Source organism: Peromyscus eremicus, chromosome X, assembly GCF_949786415.1.
Source record: "Peromyscus eremicus chromosome X, PerEre_H2_v1, whole genome shotgun sequence".
Lineage (NCBI taxonomy): Eukaryota > Metazoa > Chordata > Mammalia > Rodentia > Cricetidae > Peromyscus > Peromyscus eremicus.
In genome coordinates this window covers 110101126-110117767 of record NC_081439.1, presented here as the reverse complement: position 1 = coordinate 110117767, position 16642 = coordinate 110101126, and the positions used below count along the sequence as shown (strand labels likewise).

General features: G+C 38.8%; 1 protein-coding gene across 1 annotated transcript in view; it reads left to right on the top strand.

The window, feature by feature from the left end:
* Enox2 (ecto-NOX disulfide-thiol exchanger 2) overlaps positions 1–16642 on the top strand; it is a 282945-nt gene that overhangs the window by 117669 nt on the left and 148634 nt on the right. The window contains exon 3 of the mRNA XM_059250208.1: positions 1439–1582. The gene's annotated coding sequence lies outside the window, so the exon portion shown is untranslated. The remainder of the gene's footprint in view (positions 1–1438; positions 1583–16642) is intronic.

Here is a 16642-nt window from a genome sequence, read left to right as displayed (position 1 = left end):
AAGTTTGATTATTTCATGTAGTTACTTACATGTTGTAAATGAAGAATATTTGACAAGTCTCAGAGAACACTTTGGAGTTGTTCCTAGTGGAGTCTAGTTAGTTGCTAGGGAAAAAGTATTACCTTTTACATGGTCTGAAAATATTAACAAAAGGATAATTCTTAGGAATCATAACATGAAAGTGTTTTGCTCGGCATTCGTGTTACTGAGATTTGACTGACATTTACCTGACTATCTTCCAAACATTTATTGATGTTTTGTAACATTGTCTCAAGAATTGTATGGTTGTGGGTCATAGAAAATTTAGAAGTTAAAAAAATGAACTATATCAGACCAACTTGATTTCACTTTTGATAGGAAATAATGGATAAAAGGCTTGGAAGAAATATAGTTACCTTGAGCTTTCACAAAGCTTTTCTTTCCATATTTTATGACATTTTAATTGAAACACTGGAAATCTCATGTGCTGCTGCCAGAGTAAGAACTTAGCTTTATTCTCCTCTTTAGGTGTGTCTAACCTGTGGCTTGTGGGCCACTAGCTAGGGATACAGCGTAATACAGAATTATCAATTTACTTAAAACGTTAAGGGTTTTTTTGTGATCTTTTCTATAACTAATGATAGTATTCCTTCTTAGTGTCAAAGATTCTGACCCATCTCTATGACTTAGAGAGGACCTTTTGACATTCTGTGTGGTGCAGCAATGAATAGTTAAATTTCCATGCTTCTGACAGCAGTTGACCATGATGAGAGAAAGGCCAGCAAACCTGGCCTATGAGCCCCCATTATTCTGGCAAGTAAAGAACTCCCCACAGTGTCCCCATCTTTCTTTTCTTTTCTCATTTGTCATGAGCTTACAGTTTTTGTTCTTAGAGACCTCTGTGTTATGACTGGAGATGATTGACACCAGAAGTATCTAGTGCTTGTATCTGCATCAGTTCAACAAACCTCATAACAAAATAATAGAGAAGGTGTTATGGGGGTAATTCAAAAATTCAAAGCTAACCTTTTTCAAAGAAAAGTAGGCCCTGCTATAGAAATATCATTTTTGTTTGAGATGAAGTCTTACTACATAGTCTAGCTTGGCAACAAACTTCTGTACTTACACGACCCCCTTACCATAGCTTCCTGAGTAGCTGGGTCTATAGGCACAAACCACTGCACCCAGATAGTCCTGTCATTTTAATGGAAGAAGTATAGAAAAAAAAGTGGGAGCATTCCTACAAACGACAGAGTTACCATCTTATATTTTAATTCTGAAGTTGTCAACAAATCTGCAAAAATTAGAGGGCAACTGTCTTGGAGGATTTATCTTTTTACACCAAGACTCTGTTAAGACTTACATTTTTTTTTTTCCACTAGCGGCTCATGTAATAAAGTCTGGGGATGATCCCAGTCCTTAATGAAGACTGGACTTTGGCTTTCTTTTTCTTCTTTAGGATTGAACCAGCTGCCATTTGACCCTGCCAACAACAACGAACCCCTGCAGTTTGGTAGTGCCACTGGCCCTCTGGTCGCAGATGGCCTCATTGAGAATGGAGGGGATTCAAGCAAGAAAAGAAAGAGAACAAATACTCCTGCAGGTAAGCTAGGTGATAATGCACTGTCTTAAATCAGTGCTATTGAGCCAATTTTCCCCATAGCCTGGTAGGTTATGGGCACTATGCTAGGTAATGTAGGAGCTGCAGAAACAAGTCAGAGGCCCTTGCCCTTTTCATCTGATGGTCGGGTCACATATATGAATAACTGGTATTATCACGAGTGCTGTGGCGAATGTGTGCAAGGGAGAAAAGCAGAAATGAGGGAGATTTTGATTGACCTTTAGAGATTATGGAGCACTTCATGGCACATGTGACATTTATAGCAGATCCTCCAAGAATAGGTAGATTTGAAGCAGGAAGAATAAAGAATTTTGATTTTTATAGAAAAGGAATTGTGTGAGTGAGTTTCACTAGCCACTTGTCTTTTTATGAACATGAAACAGGATACCCTCGCTTTATCTCTAAATCAGATAATTGCATATATTTCAATCTCTCCAACTCCCAATACCTCTGCAGTGTGTATCATGTCCACATGTCTGCTGTTATTTTGATGCAGTATTTCACTGTGTAGCCCAAGCTGGCCTCAAAATTATATCTTCCTGCCTTGGGGACTGAGTTGTATGATTAGAGGTTTCACTACCATAGCAAGCCCCAGATGTCTTTTATGCCCTTCGCATTAATTAGACTACCTGAGAAACAGATTCCCCAAACTCCCCTAAAACAGCACAATGGATTCTTAGCATTCCCTGCAATCTTTTCCTCATTCCTCCTGCCTCATTGGCATATTCTCATCTTAAATTTCTCTAAACACAATGAGAAAACAACAAGAAAACCAAATGTTAACTGATCATTTGATATTCAGGTTTCATCATTTAGGTCAGACATCAACCTGAGATATTGGGGTAGGCCTAATTAGACATGTTCATAGGTTTGTTTTTATTTTTCATTATTACTTTTATTTTCAGCTTGCAAAACCGAGTATGTTTAGAACATAGTATCATTTTCTGTCTCTCAGATCATAGTGAAGATGCTTGCTAAATATATGTTTGGAAAATAAAAGTACAGTATAAGTACTGCCTTTATGGAACCCTTAACATAGGACAGAGTCCATTTTTGTTCAGTTTGGAAAGGTAAGGTGGATAGCCCAGGAGGTGTCTTGAGTTCTAACCCTGGAGATCTCCCCACCTCTCTCCCCCTGACTCTCTCTCTCTTTCACTCTCTCTCTCAGCTTAGAGTTCGTTAGCCTCTGAGTTTCCCTTTTCTTCATGTGAAGCAGAAATGATGCTAGAACCTTCTTCAAGGGATTGTTAGGCAAAGTAGTTGAAATGATGTAGGTGGTATTTAGCACCACATCTACGTACAATAACCACTTAATGAATTGCTATTCTTTTCTTATTATATGATATGATCCTCATCTTTTTAAGCATCAATACATTTCACTTTTCAAGGTTATCTATTGTAGGCACAAAGTATGCCTGTCTTTGTGTATGTGTGCTTGTGAACTTATTTGTCTTTTAAAGCCATGTTCAACATACTTCAGCTTTGATCATTTGGGGGGGTCATTGGTTATTGATTGCACTTTAATATTCTATTACAATTTTCAAAGTTTACTAGGGAAGGTTATACAACTTTACCTCTATACTAACTTGTCCTAGGTTATGTTGGTGTTCTAGTTATTACAGATACATTTTATACAAGGTCTGTTACTTTTCTGCAGCCTGCAGTCGCTTATTCCTCTCAGTGTTCTTTTTTAAAATATTTATTTATTTATTTTACATCTGGACCATAATTTCCTCTCCTTCCTCTCCTCCCATCCCCTCCCTCACCTCCTCTACATATTCTTTAGCAGCTCTTCTCCTCTTTCCAATTAGTTAATTAACTTTGAAACTAACAAACAAAAAGTCCTTTTTAAAAAACCTATCCAGCTTTCTAAGTTCATTTCTCACATGTGTCTGTTAAATAAGGGCCAAATTGGCTGTCAGTAGAACCTGCCATGGAGAGCGTACTCATGATTTATACCATCAACTTTCAAACATCACTTCTGGCTGCTCTGAGGCTTTTGGATCACTGATTCGTTTTTGCACTGTAATCCTAAGTGATGGGCTAGGATCAGGCAATACTGTTCTAACTGTGGTTAACTCATGGGGGGGAGTGGAAGAAGGGGTATGTATTAATTTGAGTTGTGAACCAGCTTTAAAGAATTGACATTTCATTTCTAATGAGCATTTTCAATGCAAGCCAAGTTAACTGTTGCAGATAAAGGATTTTAACAGTAGATTACACTAATCTATAATTAGCAGAATCAATTTACATTCAAATAATGAATATTCTGAAGTTCCTTAAAAACAGTGTGTTCTTTAAAATAGGTGGAATAAGCTCCTAGAAGGCTAAATTAACTTTCTTGAAATCCTGTTCACACTATTTGCTTGGTGAGCCCTTTCTTTGTTAAGTAGCACAAAGGTAACACCAACCTGGTTAAATGACCACAAATTTGAAATTAATGTAGTCTAAACTAATGAGGTTTTGCTATAGAAGGAGTCTCATAATTGTTCAACTGGTAATACTGTGATATTGCAAATGCATAGATTGCTTCATAATATTATTTCTTTCTTGTACAGTTCTAGACAAAAGGAAGAGGGAAGATGGTTTGTGAATAGGAACTTCTCTCTCTTTTGTCACCATTTACTAGAACACAGCAAAGAGGGAAGCTGGAGTTTGATGTTCTTATAGAAGCTACCAGACATTTCAGTTCTGAGCCACTACGTGTCTATCTGTTATCATCTCTTGATCATAGTTATGAGTCAATGCTGACCCTTTGAACTTCAGTGAAATTGAAGTAAAGCTGAAAAGAAACTTCAGCGCAGTCCCTCATTATACCTCTTCTTTCCTTTCTTTCTCATTCCAACTGTGTTGCCCCCTTTCAGCAAACTGCTTGTCTCCTTTTGGACTAAAGCTAATTTCTTGAAGGTTACTGATGGTTTCTGATGTTGTTTTATTCTCTCAAAGGTTGCTATGGTTTGTCCCCTCAAAAGTTTTTATGCTAGAAGCTTGGTACCAAATATGGCACTGTTGACATGATGAAATCTTTAAGAGCTGGGCCCTCGTGACAGATATTTAGGTCTTAGAGCTCCCTCCCTGGTAAATGGATCAATACTGGTCTCTTTGAGTGGGTTTGGTCTTGCAGAAATAGATTGATTTCTACAAGGCTACATTTTTGTAGAAGGGTATGCCTGGCCTCTTCCTGTTCTCTTGCTTTCTTGCTGGCACATGCGCCTCTTCTCCACATGGCTGATGATGGGGGCACAGTGCAGTTTGGACTTTCCAACCACCAGAATTAGAAACCAAATAAACATTTTGACAAAGTACCCAGCCTTGAATATTTCATCATTATGATACAAAATGGATGGAGACAACCTCAACTTTTTTGAAGTTAATGTACTTTGGGCAGTTTTTGAAGGACATTTCTTAATGTATTTATGTACAGAAAACTCATATATGTATATAATCCCATTTGGTGGCAAGTTAATTGACTTTTAGTTTTGCCATTTGGTAATGTGAGCCACAGTTTTGCGATACAGGAGTCTGGCTCCCCAGTGACAATGAGTCTTATCTTATCTGTCACTGTAATTTGTACTGATAGCTTCTACCAGCATATTCAGGTGCCTTTGTCTTCCAACTTATGTGAAAGCAACAGTTGGTTGTGTCTTTCTCTGAACCAGCCATCCTAGCCTGGCCTTCTCCTTGATGATGCAGCATGGTTGTGATACAAGGGAGACCTGGTTCTCCACCAAGAGAGTGACAATATAGACCCCTACTTGAAGGACAAGAGGTCTCTTAGTGAGGGGACCCCTTTGCCAGAAGCTTTTTTCCCCAGCCCATGTCAACAGCTTCTACATTTCTTTTTTTTTTTTTTTTTTTTTTTGAAAGATGAATGTGGCCATTCTTCTTCTTCTTCTTCTTTTTTTTTTTTTTTTTTTTTTTTGGTTTTTCGAGACAGGGTTTCTCTGTGTAGCTTTGCACCTTGCCTGGAACTCACTTGGTAGCCCAGGCTGGCCTCGAACTCACAGAGATCTGCCTGGCTCTGCCTACATTTCTTCTGCTTTGTGCCTGGCCCCCTCTTGTAGGCAAGATTAAACAATGCCTAGGTGAACTGGTAATCACAAGAGGATAGGGATAAGGAAGCTAGTATTTGACGAATCAGGTGAGGTCCCTTAGGGGCTGGATATACTGTCCAATTCTAAAGTTCTCTGGCCTTTTCTCAAACAGAGGATTCAGCACCACTTTGGCATCTTGCTTTATGATAGCAAAAGCTGAGGCCAGCTTCTTCCCATTGGTCCTTATTACTTTTGCTTGACTGAGAGAAGAGCCTTCAGACAAATTGTAACTACCTTAATCTCTTATTTAATTTGATGCAATGAAAAAAAAATCTTCTTTGAATTGCCTCTTCTTTTATGTTCCTTAGCTCCCATTTGCTAAGAAATCCACACATTCTTTGTACCTTTTTTCTTCCTTCATCTTGAGTGTATTATTGTACATATTTATAGAAAAGAAATAAAAGTTAAATAAACTTACCCAAGGCTGAACATGCAGTAAGTGGCTTATGGAGGGCTCCGACTCCAAAGCCTATTTCTAACTACTATGCTGTAGTTACTATGTCTGTGTAATAGGAACTCAGACTCAATATTAAAGCATATATTAAACATCAGTGGCAGACTAGGGAAAGCTGTATTTGAAAGTAAATAGTACAGAATAAGATGAGCAGAGCTTGAGTTTCATCATTTCAAGCAATCTCTTCAAATTTTGAGATGATTATAATTCATTCTTTACAGTTTTCTTTCCTCCTGCTCCCCAAAACAAATCTTCTATTTCAGCCAAGCTAATGAGCTGTACTTCTTCAAAGGCACTACCTTACTCACTCCATTCGTTCACTTACATAGCCTCACTTGTCCTTAAAGGTCAAATTCAGTTCCTTAAGAGAGCACACTTCTCAAGCAGCCATAAAGGTCTTGTGAAAAGAATACCTGTCCCTCATGACTGTCATTGTCTCATTAGCAGGTGAATGTCTTAAGTGCCCAAGAGAAACTTAATGGGTGGAGTTTCAGGGTTCAGTGTTCACCAATGTCAGTGAAGTAGATTAGCAACTGAAATTCAGTATTGCTGCCACATTTGACCACAAAATCTTAAGTATCTGACTACTTTGCAGCCTTTATCTTAAAGTGAGTTCAGAGTTCTTCAGACTGTGCTTGCACTCACATTATAGCTTTATACTTATAGAAATATTTCCTTGGTCATGCTTCAGTTGCATAAATTGCTATGGTAGCAGTGAAGTAATGTCTTTAAAATGCCGCTCTATGTCAAATGAGTTTGTTAAACAATGGGAAATTAAAATTCCAAGTTCCTTTCTATAAGATGACACTGTTGCCAGATTTGAGAACCATATGGATTTTCAGAAGGACAGATACCAAACACTAAAGTGGAAGAATCAATGAGTCAATATGGCAGACTGAATAATGACTAAAATGGAATGGATTACAGTATCATTCACTAGAATTCAAAGAAAGTGTCAACATTCTACAGGACTAGGCAAGTAGGGAATTAACTAGAAAAATTACTATATTCTAGTGAATATCCAGTCATTGATATAGTCCTATTTCCATTGTCTTTTATATATAGGCCTGTATTGAAAGGCATGCTTGCATTTAAATATCTGGTGCTGAGCTGGGGCATATTGATTAGTGGTAGTGTATCTGCCTAACATGTGTAAGGTCTCACGTTTTGTTCTCATTATTGTAATAAACAAATAAAAAAAACTTGATATCTAGTACTAAGTGGTATTGCCAATGTTAAGGTGAATAATGAATCACTCAGTATAAAAAGAGAGCTCTCCACCCATTTTCCACTTGCAATGATTGCATCCCAAGTGTCAGTTCCTTCAGGAAAATACTTCAATTTATTAGTGTTCCACATCAGTGTGGTGACTCTCTTAAAGGATTTTCATAGTCATTAGTTTATACAGAGGAGATACTATTAACTGGAGAGGAGAACCAGCTTTGACCAACATATACTAGCATCACTAGGAATGTTTCATTAAGGTAAGAACCCCACCCCCATCCAAGTACTAACCAGACCCAACCCTGCTTAGCTTCTGAGATCAGAGGAGACTGGGCGTTCAGGGTGTTATGACCTGAATGGTGGTATGTTACCACAGGGTGCTATAGGAACAATGTGTATTGAAATCTGAGGGCCATGCTCAGCTGGCACTGCCCTCTGGCCCTGCTCCTGGCTGGCTACTGCAGCAGAAGATCTGGCCCCACCCCTCACAGGAGAGCTGGCCCCACACTCAGGAGAGAGTGGACTCACCTCTCACTGTAGGCATAGGAGAACTGGGCATAGAAGAGCTGGGTCCGTCCGTCACCTGAGGGGTCATTTGTAACACCCAGGACTGACCAAATCAGCTACCACCCAGACCCACATCCAGGACCATTGAGTTGGTGTGCGCTACCGCCACCTGTTCACCATGTCTGAGTGAGGGGCTGTGGATTAAAAAATAGAGACAAGAAACAGCGAGTCTTGTAGCTGGAGAATTTCAATTTCAAGTTGGTCCACCCCAACATCTACCCCATCTATGAACTGCCCCAGTGCATGAAGGGACTGGTTCTGCAGAACCATAGCCACAGGATCTCCATGACTCAGGGCAACAGCAGGATTTCCAAGAAGAGTTTCTGTGAGTATCCAGTATTGATGGGAGTACCAGCAGCCAGAGGCCTTGAACCAGACCAACAACTCATTGCAATGAACATTTGCAAGTAAAGCTAAGTGGACAAAAGGGTATACTGTGTGACATACCACAGCTCCCAATGCCACTAAGATGAATGAAGAGGAGTTGGAGAGGTGGGAAAAATGAAGGACCGAAGTGGTTTTTTGTTTTATTTTGTTTTCAATTAATAGTTTTTAAATTTTCTGTTGGAGGGACACTACGAGGGTGGGGGCAGATATGAAGGGAATGGGAAATAAGTAGGATTAGGGTACATGATGTCAAATTCTCAAAGAATCAATTAAAAATTATGTTAAAAAAGATAAGGACCCCAAGAATGTATTTAATCCTGTTCATAGACATCATAACTATTCTAGTTTGTTGTGGTAAACACCATAACCAAAAGCAGCTTGGGGGAGGAAAAGGTTTGTTTGACTTACACTTCATGTCATAGTTCATCATTGAGGGAAGTTAGGATAGGAACTCAAGCAGGAATATAGAAGTTAGAACTGAAGCAGAAACCAGGGAGGAACACTCATTACTGGCTTGTTCCCAGGCTCACATTCAACTACCTTTCTTATATAGCTCAAGTCCACTTGTCTAGGCTTGGCACTGCAGACAGTGGGCTGAGCCTTCCTATGCCCTCCCTCACAGATATGCCCACAGGCCAGTCTGATGGAGGCAGTTCTTCAAATGAGGTTCCATCTTCCCAGTGTATCAAGTTGACAACCGTTATCAGCCATCACATTAACATTATAAAGAATTTCTGTTACTGTTTCTGGCAATCAAAGCAAGAGTCAACAATGTATTGACAGTAAACATTTCCACCAATGCCAAGTCTATAATAATACGAGGAAGTGAGCCTGCAGAGCAGCAAGAAAGGTTTGGTTAGATATAGAGAAAAACTGTATTGGAATGAGTTATCAAGGAAGTTGCTCAAGCTCACTTGGAAAGGGAAATACAAAATTAGATGAAAATACTCATCTGCCTGGGAGTGTTTTTATTTCCTTTCTTATCTAGAAAAAGAGCAACAAACTGGGGAACTTTTCTGTGACACTTAAAGCCCTTTGATTTACCTCAGACTCACAGGCTTGAGACTTTGATTTCACATGTACTTTGAAGTCCACAAATGAAAACATTGATTGTTTTTAAAGAGGGAGAATGACACCATTTTTTTTTATCTTGGTGTGTGGTATTTCTAGCATGTCAGCTGAATTATTATAGTGCCAAAGGCAAGAAGAGCCTATTGTTCCTTCCAGTGGAATTAAAATACAAAAAGAATAGACTAATCGCCCAACTTAGTTTCTTTAGTCCTTTGGACATTTTTATCTAATTATAGTTTCAAAAAATAAAACCATTATCTTGATAACTGAAGAGATCAAAAGGTAACTAAACTACTTGCTTTCTCAGGTATGATAGAATCTCAGTGTGAAAAATTTGTCTTCAAGAACTATCTTGAGATGGGGAGAATGAGGATGTTACAGAAAAGGCAGGGTAGAAAAATGCAAATGCATCTCCTAAATTTTCTCAACTATTATAATAGCTTTGGAGTGATTTTATAAGTTCATTGCACCGAAGTCTTTAGGCATTAGTAGCTTGGCAGACAGTGGGTTTAAGGTCAACCTTGTATGTTGGTGTTAAAAGGGCTAGTGGTAAAAACTGAATCGTAGTATTTTAGACTTGGAAACAACTTTGTCTGACTACATTTTTACAAGTTAAGAATTGAGACCTGTAGAATGTATGAAGTCACATGTTTAATTCTGAGATCTAGATGTAATTATGGCCAGACCTATGTAAATATTTCAATTTGGCTAATACTGTGTGATTATTTTATTGTTACTAGAAAACGTGAAGTGCTGACTTTTCCTACACTAATACCATTATATGATTTGTAGCAAACTAAGCTGGTGGCATGTGAGACCCCATACCTCTTATGCTGCTACCCAGGGGAAAGCTCTTTGATCTTCAGATAGAGAAAGACTTTGTGATTAGGAAATACTTGTGAGGGAATTACTTCTGTCGAGATGGTACACGTGTAGCTTAGAAGCACAGAAGAAATTCTTCATGATATCTGCTTACTTTTGTGTCCCCACTGCCATCCCACCCTTAAGTCCACTTCATCCATATAAAAAACATTTATAAGTATGATTAATCTGTGATTTAAACTTTGTTGTATAATATTGTCTAGAGCAGTGGTTCTCAACCTTCCTAATGCTGTGACCCTTTAATACAGTTCCTCATGTTGTGGTGACTCCTCAAACAACATTATTTCATTGCTACTTCATAACTATAATTTTGCTACTGTTATGAATTGTAATGTAAATATCTGATATAGAGGATATCTGATATTGGACCCACAAGGGAGTTATGACTGACAAGTTGAGAACCGCTGGTCTAGAGACTATCTCTTGATTTTTTAAAAAAAATTTTGAGAATTTTGTACATAGGCATTGTACTTATATCATTTGGATCTCTCCTTCTCTCTCCTCCAACTTCTCCTATGCCCCCAAAATTCATGATCCCATCTTTAAGTACTATATATACTTATATATATATATATAATATATATAATATTATATTATCTATTATGTATACATTTGTATATATAAACACAGCCTTCTGTGTCTATTTGGTTGTATTCTTATGTATATGTCTTTATGGATGACTGCTTGGGATTAGATAACCCATAATTGGGTTCATCCCTAGAGAAGACTGATTTGCCCTCTCTTAATTGCTTATAGCTATTTATCCTGGCATATGACCTTATGAGAGTCTCCCCATCCACCTTGGCATGTCATTGTCCAAGTCTTGATTAGGCAACCATAAGTTTGAGATTTCATAGATGGAGCTTCCCAGTCATATGTAGAAGTTGCTAGCTCACAGTGGAAGTCCTTGTCCCTTGTGTCTTGCAGTCTTTCTGGTCCTTTTTCTGCAATGTTCCCTGAACCTTAGGTATAGAAACTATGTTATAGATGTATCGGTTAGGGATGGATATTCATGTAGTCAGTTTTTCTTTGAATTTTGAGCAGTTGAAGCTTTCTTTAATGGTCTGTCTGTTGTAAAAGAAAAAAATATCTTTGATGAGGGTGAGAGCTACACTTATCTGTAGATATAAGGATATGTATTTAGGATACAGATGGAGGCCCACTCGATATCCAGGAATTCATGTATGGTTCTGTGAACATACCCAACTACCTTTGGCAAGTGAGGTCATGGACCCTAGAAGAGAACCTACTACCCCCACTTTCAAATTTCTTGAGTTTTAGTCAGACTTGTTTAAAAATAAAAACAAAAAACAGCCTTAGGTCAGTTAATTTCAATTTCAGAATACGAGGATTCTTGCATTTTGGGAGGTTCTGTTCCTTTCTCTTAGCTCAGTAAAGTTAAGGTCTTTTTTTCTTGTCTTTTGGGCCTGTAAGGACCTTTTGGCATTGGTAAGAAAAAGGAACATACCTCGACATTCAGTGAAAATTAGTTTGGGTATTGAATTTGTCACTAACTAGTCTTTGGACCTTGAATAAATTGCAGAAGCCATTTCTAAGTATCAGTTTTAAATCTATTTAACATGAAAAGCATTTTTAAATCTGTCAGATACTTCTGTGGTTACTGCCCTGAACATAAGCATTTGAGAGCCTGAAGGTACCATATTGCTTTTCTCTATTATTTTATGAATTCAACCAAGGAAAACAAAGAAACTTTGTGATAAACAAAATACTGCCTTAGTCTCATTATACATGAGACTAAGTCTCCTCTCTCCTCTCTCCTCTCTCCTCTCTCCTCCTCTCTCCTCCTCTCTCCTCCTCTCTCCTCTCTTCTCTCCTCTCTTCTCTCCTCTCTTCTCTCCTCTCTCCTCTCTACATTCTGAGGAATGTAGCTTGAGCCTAAGGCTCAATGAAGCCTTTAAACACCTCTAGCTCCAAATCTGTCCTTCAGTAGGAATGAATCTACTTGTTGGGACCAGCCTACCCATCAAACAGCACCTGAATAAGGGAGTGAGGATTAAGAAAAGACAGATAGAAAAGCAGACATAAAAGAAAAGGCAGAGACATAGGATAGAATCGGGAGGGCTCTCAGTGAATACTGCAGCAGCTCCAAATTTATTTCTCATAGCCTGTTTATTCCCAAAGCAAGGTGAGCAAAAGACTTCCTTACCATGGTTCAAGGAACAAACAAGCGTAAACACCTCCTTAATTCTCAAAACACCTAGTAACCATGCCTTTGGCCAAACATCCTATTATTTGGTCTTGAGGAACAAAACATCTAGTAACCACATCTTTGGCCATCATCCTGTTATTTAGCCTTAAGGAGCAATAACAACTTTGAACTCTCTGACCTCAAAGTCAAGATGGAATCAAGTCACAAGCTGGAGTCACTGTGAGCACGCACATCTGCTCCTTACCATCTTAGTGGCATTGAGAGTGGTGGCATGTACCACACTTAAATAGAAACTAGAAATGATTTGCAAAGTGGGCCTACAAGCATTTCTCTATATCCATGATAGGATGAAATTCTTGAGACATTTCTATAGCATTTTCTTTACTCTCTTACAAATAACTTGGAAATTTCCTCCTCCCCATGAAATGATAACAAGTGAGATAAGAGCATCCACATCCTCAAACATTGGCATTTACTTTAAGATTAGCATGACTTGATTTTCTAAAACCTATCCTTAGGATTCTTTTATATAATGGGTAAATTGGCAATGACAGTCCATTGTGTTGGAACAAAGAAATAGTGTTGCTCTAGTATGCCTGAATTACATTTAGATTTTTTTCAACTTATATCTTTTATGAATTATGCATGGGGGACCCCGAGGTATCCCACGTGTGCAGGGAAACATGCTGGCATGCAGGAAAGATGCATTGGTGGGCTGGTGGGTGACCCAGGACATGCGGGAATGGCAGTGGGGTGGCTGGTGGAATTCACAACCCAGATGCTGCATCTGCATGGAAATGGTTTATTATAAAAGAGAGATGAAGAGAAGATGGGAAAGAGGGAAAAAAGAGATAGAGAGAGAGGGGGATGTAGCTGGAGAAAACTTCAGCTATAGCGGGAGAATGAGAGAAAGGGGTTGAGGGGTGCACACCTTGTAGGAGTGGAGAGAGAGCAGAAGAGAGAGAGAGGAAGGGGAGGAGTTTTTCCTTTATGTCAGGATGCAGGGTGGGCCCCAAGGGGCAGGTCAGAATATTAACAATGTCAAGACAAATTCTACGTGAAACCAACCTCATATTAGTTCCACACAGTGAAGAGATTTCATTTTTATGAATTTCAAATACAGAACATTCCTGATGCTTTTTCAACATCATTCATATGAAGTTGCAAATTTTAAAAGTCTCAACTATCTCTTCTAACATATAACAATGAAAATACTTTTTAGAGGGCTGATGATATGGCTTAGCAGGTAAAAATCACTTGCTTCAAAGACAAGACTGACAACCTGAGTTTGATCCCTAGGACCTGTCACTGCTCTAGAGGCATTAGGACCTGGGAGAATAGAGCTGATAAATGAGGTGGACTAAAGTCTCATGCAACAGCCAACTTTATTCAGAGCCTCAGACAATTGTACTCTGAGGGTTAAGGTCATATGAGTAAAGTTCTCATGAGTTCAAGCTGTATACAATACAAGAACAAGCCACATGTGGCAAAACATGTTTTTCCACAGAGGCATATAAGCAAATAACAATAGCCAGTTGTAATGAGTAATCTGAAGTAAACTCACTCCTACCCACTATACCTGGGAGGGGCATGAAAAAACATTTCAAGAATAAGTCCATGTTTTGAAGAAACTGGGGTCACTAGGCGCTTTCTTGTTTTCTTGGCATGATCTCACTAGTACTCAGAACTCAGAAATCTCCTCACATGACTCAATTCCTGGCCCATGTTCCATCAAGGACCCACACATTGGAAATAGAAAACCAATTCCTGCTAATATTCTCTCAGGCCTCCCCACTTGCACCATGGCACATGGTACATGGAGCATTGGAGTAAGTGGGTATGCCTATACAACTGTGGTTCAAAATATAAGAAATATGCAAAATGAGACTTTGAGAAAGTAAAATGCTTCTGTAGAGCAAAAAAAAAATCTTCATTTGAGTGAAGAGGGAGAGTACAGAATGGGAAAAATATCTATACTAGCTATACATCTGACAGTGTCTAGAATATACAAAGAATACAAAAATAAACACCAAGGAAATAAACAACCCATTTTAAACAATGGAGTTTGGATCTAAACAGAGAATTCTCAAAGAAATACAGATGGCCGAGAAGTATTGTTTTTAAGTCTCCAACAGCACTAGCTAACAGGGAAATGCAAATTAAAACCACTTTGAGATTTCATCTCTCCCTAGTCATAATGGCTAAGATAAAAAAAAATTATGACAAATGTTGTCATAGATATAGGTTATGGAGAATACTTACTGCTGGTGGGAGTGCAGACTGGTACAAGCACTGTGGAAATCAGTGTGAAGGTTCCTCAAAAATCTAAAAATAGATCTACCGCACAATCCAACTATTCTATTCACAATAGGCAGGAAATGGAATCAGCCTAGATATCCATCAACTGATGACTGGATAATGAAAATGTGGTTCATGTACACAATGGAATATTATTCAGCTAGTAAAAAAATGAAATTGTGAACTTAGAAGGTAAATGGATGCAGTTGGAAATAATTACTCTGAGGGATTAGAGAAATGGCTCAACATTTAACAGCACTTACTGCTCTTGAAGAGGACCACGATTGAGTTCCCACCACCTACATGGCATCTAACAACAGCCTATAGTTCTCATTTCAGGAGATGCAATGGCCTGCCTCTTGTAGCCTCCGTGGTCACTAGACATTCAAGTAGGGGTGTGTGTGTGTGTGTGTGTGTGTGTGTGTGTGTGTGTGTGTGTGCGCGCAAAACAGTCATACACATGAAATAGAAATGAACAGATATTTTTAAAGTAATTATTCTGAGTGGGGTAACCCAGATCCAGAAAGACTGCCACCACATGTTCTTTCTCAAATGTGGATGCTAGCTTGAGTCTTTAGATAAGTACATTTTAATTGGAATACCCATAGAAATCAGAAAACTAATAAGGGGGCATGGGGGCATTTCAAGGGAAAAGGGTAAGAACACTAGTGGCTTGACAGGAGAAAGGAGAATAATGGGACATGAAGGGTTAAATGGGGTTGGGGGGGCATGATAGAGAAACAAGTAGTGTGAGGGATAGCTAGCTCTAGAGACCTTCTTACAAATACATATGCATATGTATACATATGCATAAGTAGTTACTCAATAAGAAGGAGACAGTGCCTCTTCCAGACACCATAGGCTACAAATAAAAAGCCCTGTGACAGGTATCGGTTAGCTCTTTCTAAAGTGTTGGTTAGTGAAATACCACCCCACCCCCCCCAGACATTATAGGTTGTTGCCACTGTTTTAACCTCTATAACTTGGTGGTAAGACCCTATTAATGAAGATACCATATACATGAGACAGGATATAGAGAAATCAAGCTGGTACTGACCTGGAAGTTTCACTCTTGCTATTTTTCATAGTGCTGGAAGATGCTTGCAAATTCATGGAAGGAAAAGTCATTATCCACCTTATCCAACTGTGAATAAACTTGGTCTATCAAGATATATCCACAGTTACAATAGTGGCACAAATGTTATGGTAGTCACAAACTACTTTTTAATTGGATTTAAAGCCTACTTCACAAGATGGACCTTATTCCTAGTAGTCCTTAATTGAACTAAAACCCCATCCATGACTGGTTAGGTCATAGAACCAAGGGAGAACCTAACACGTCATTCTGCTGAATGGATAAAATAATAAGCTGTCCCCTATATTCTTCATACCCATAGATTAGTGCATACCTCAACCCTTGTCAGAGAACCTTTTTTTTTTTTTTTTTTTTTTTTTTTGCAGAGATGGCGATTAATACAGACATGCAATTGGTCGACATGCAGAGAATAAGAGACTATGGAGTGCTCTACTCTAAACATTTTTAGCTTATCCCTTCCCCATGGCTCAGGCATCATTAGGGAAGAGGTGATTGAAATACTCTAAGAGCAAGAGGTAGTAGTGGATGTCTGCAAGCAAAACAGTATTTGCTGGGCATGACAATGTTTTTACATACATGAACTCACAGCATCTTTGACTACATGTACAGGACCTGCACAAATTAAAGCCAGCCAGAATACCAGCATGTACTATAGAGGAACTCATGAAATACCACCATGAATGGCTCTTGGCATTTGGGGTATGGACAGTCCATTTTCTTCAGGAATGTGGCTCCTGAGAGGCTAGCTAGCTCCCATAGATTGCCCTACACATACACACATACAGATAACACTAAGCAG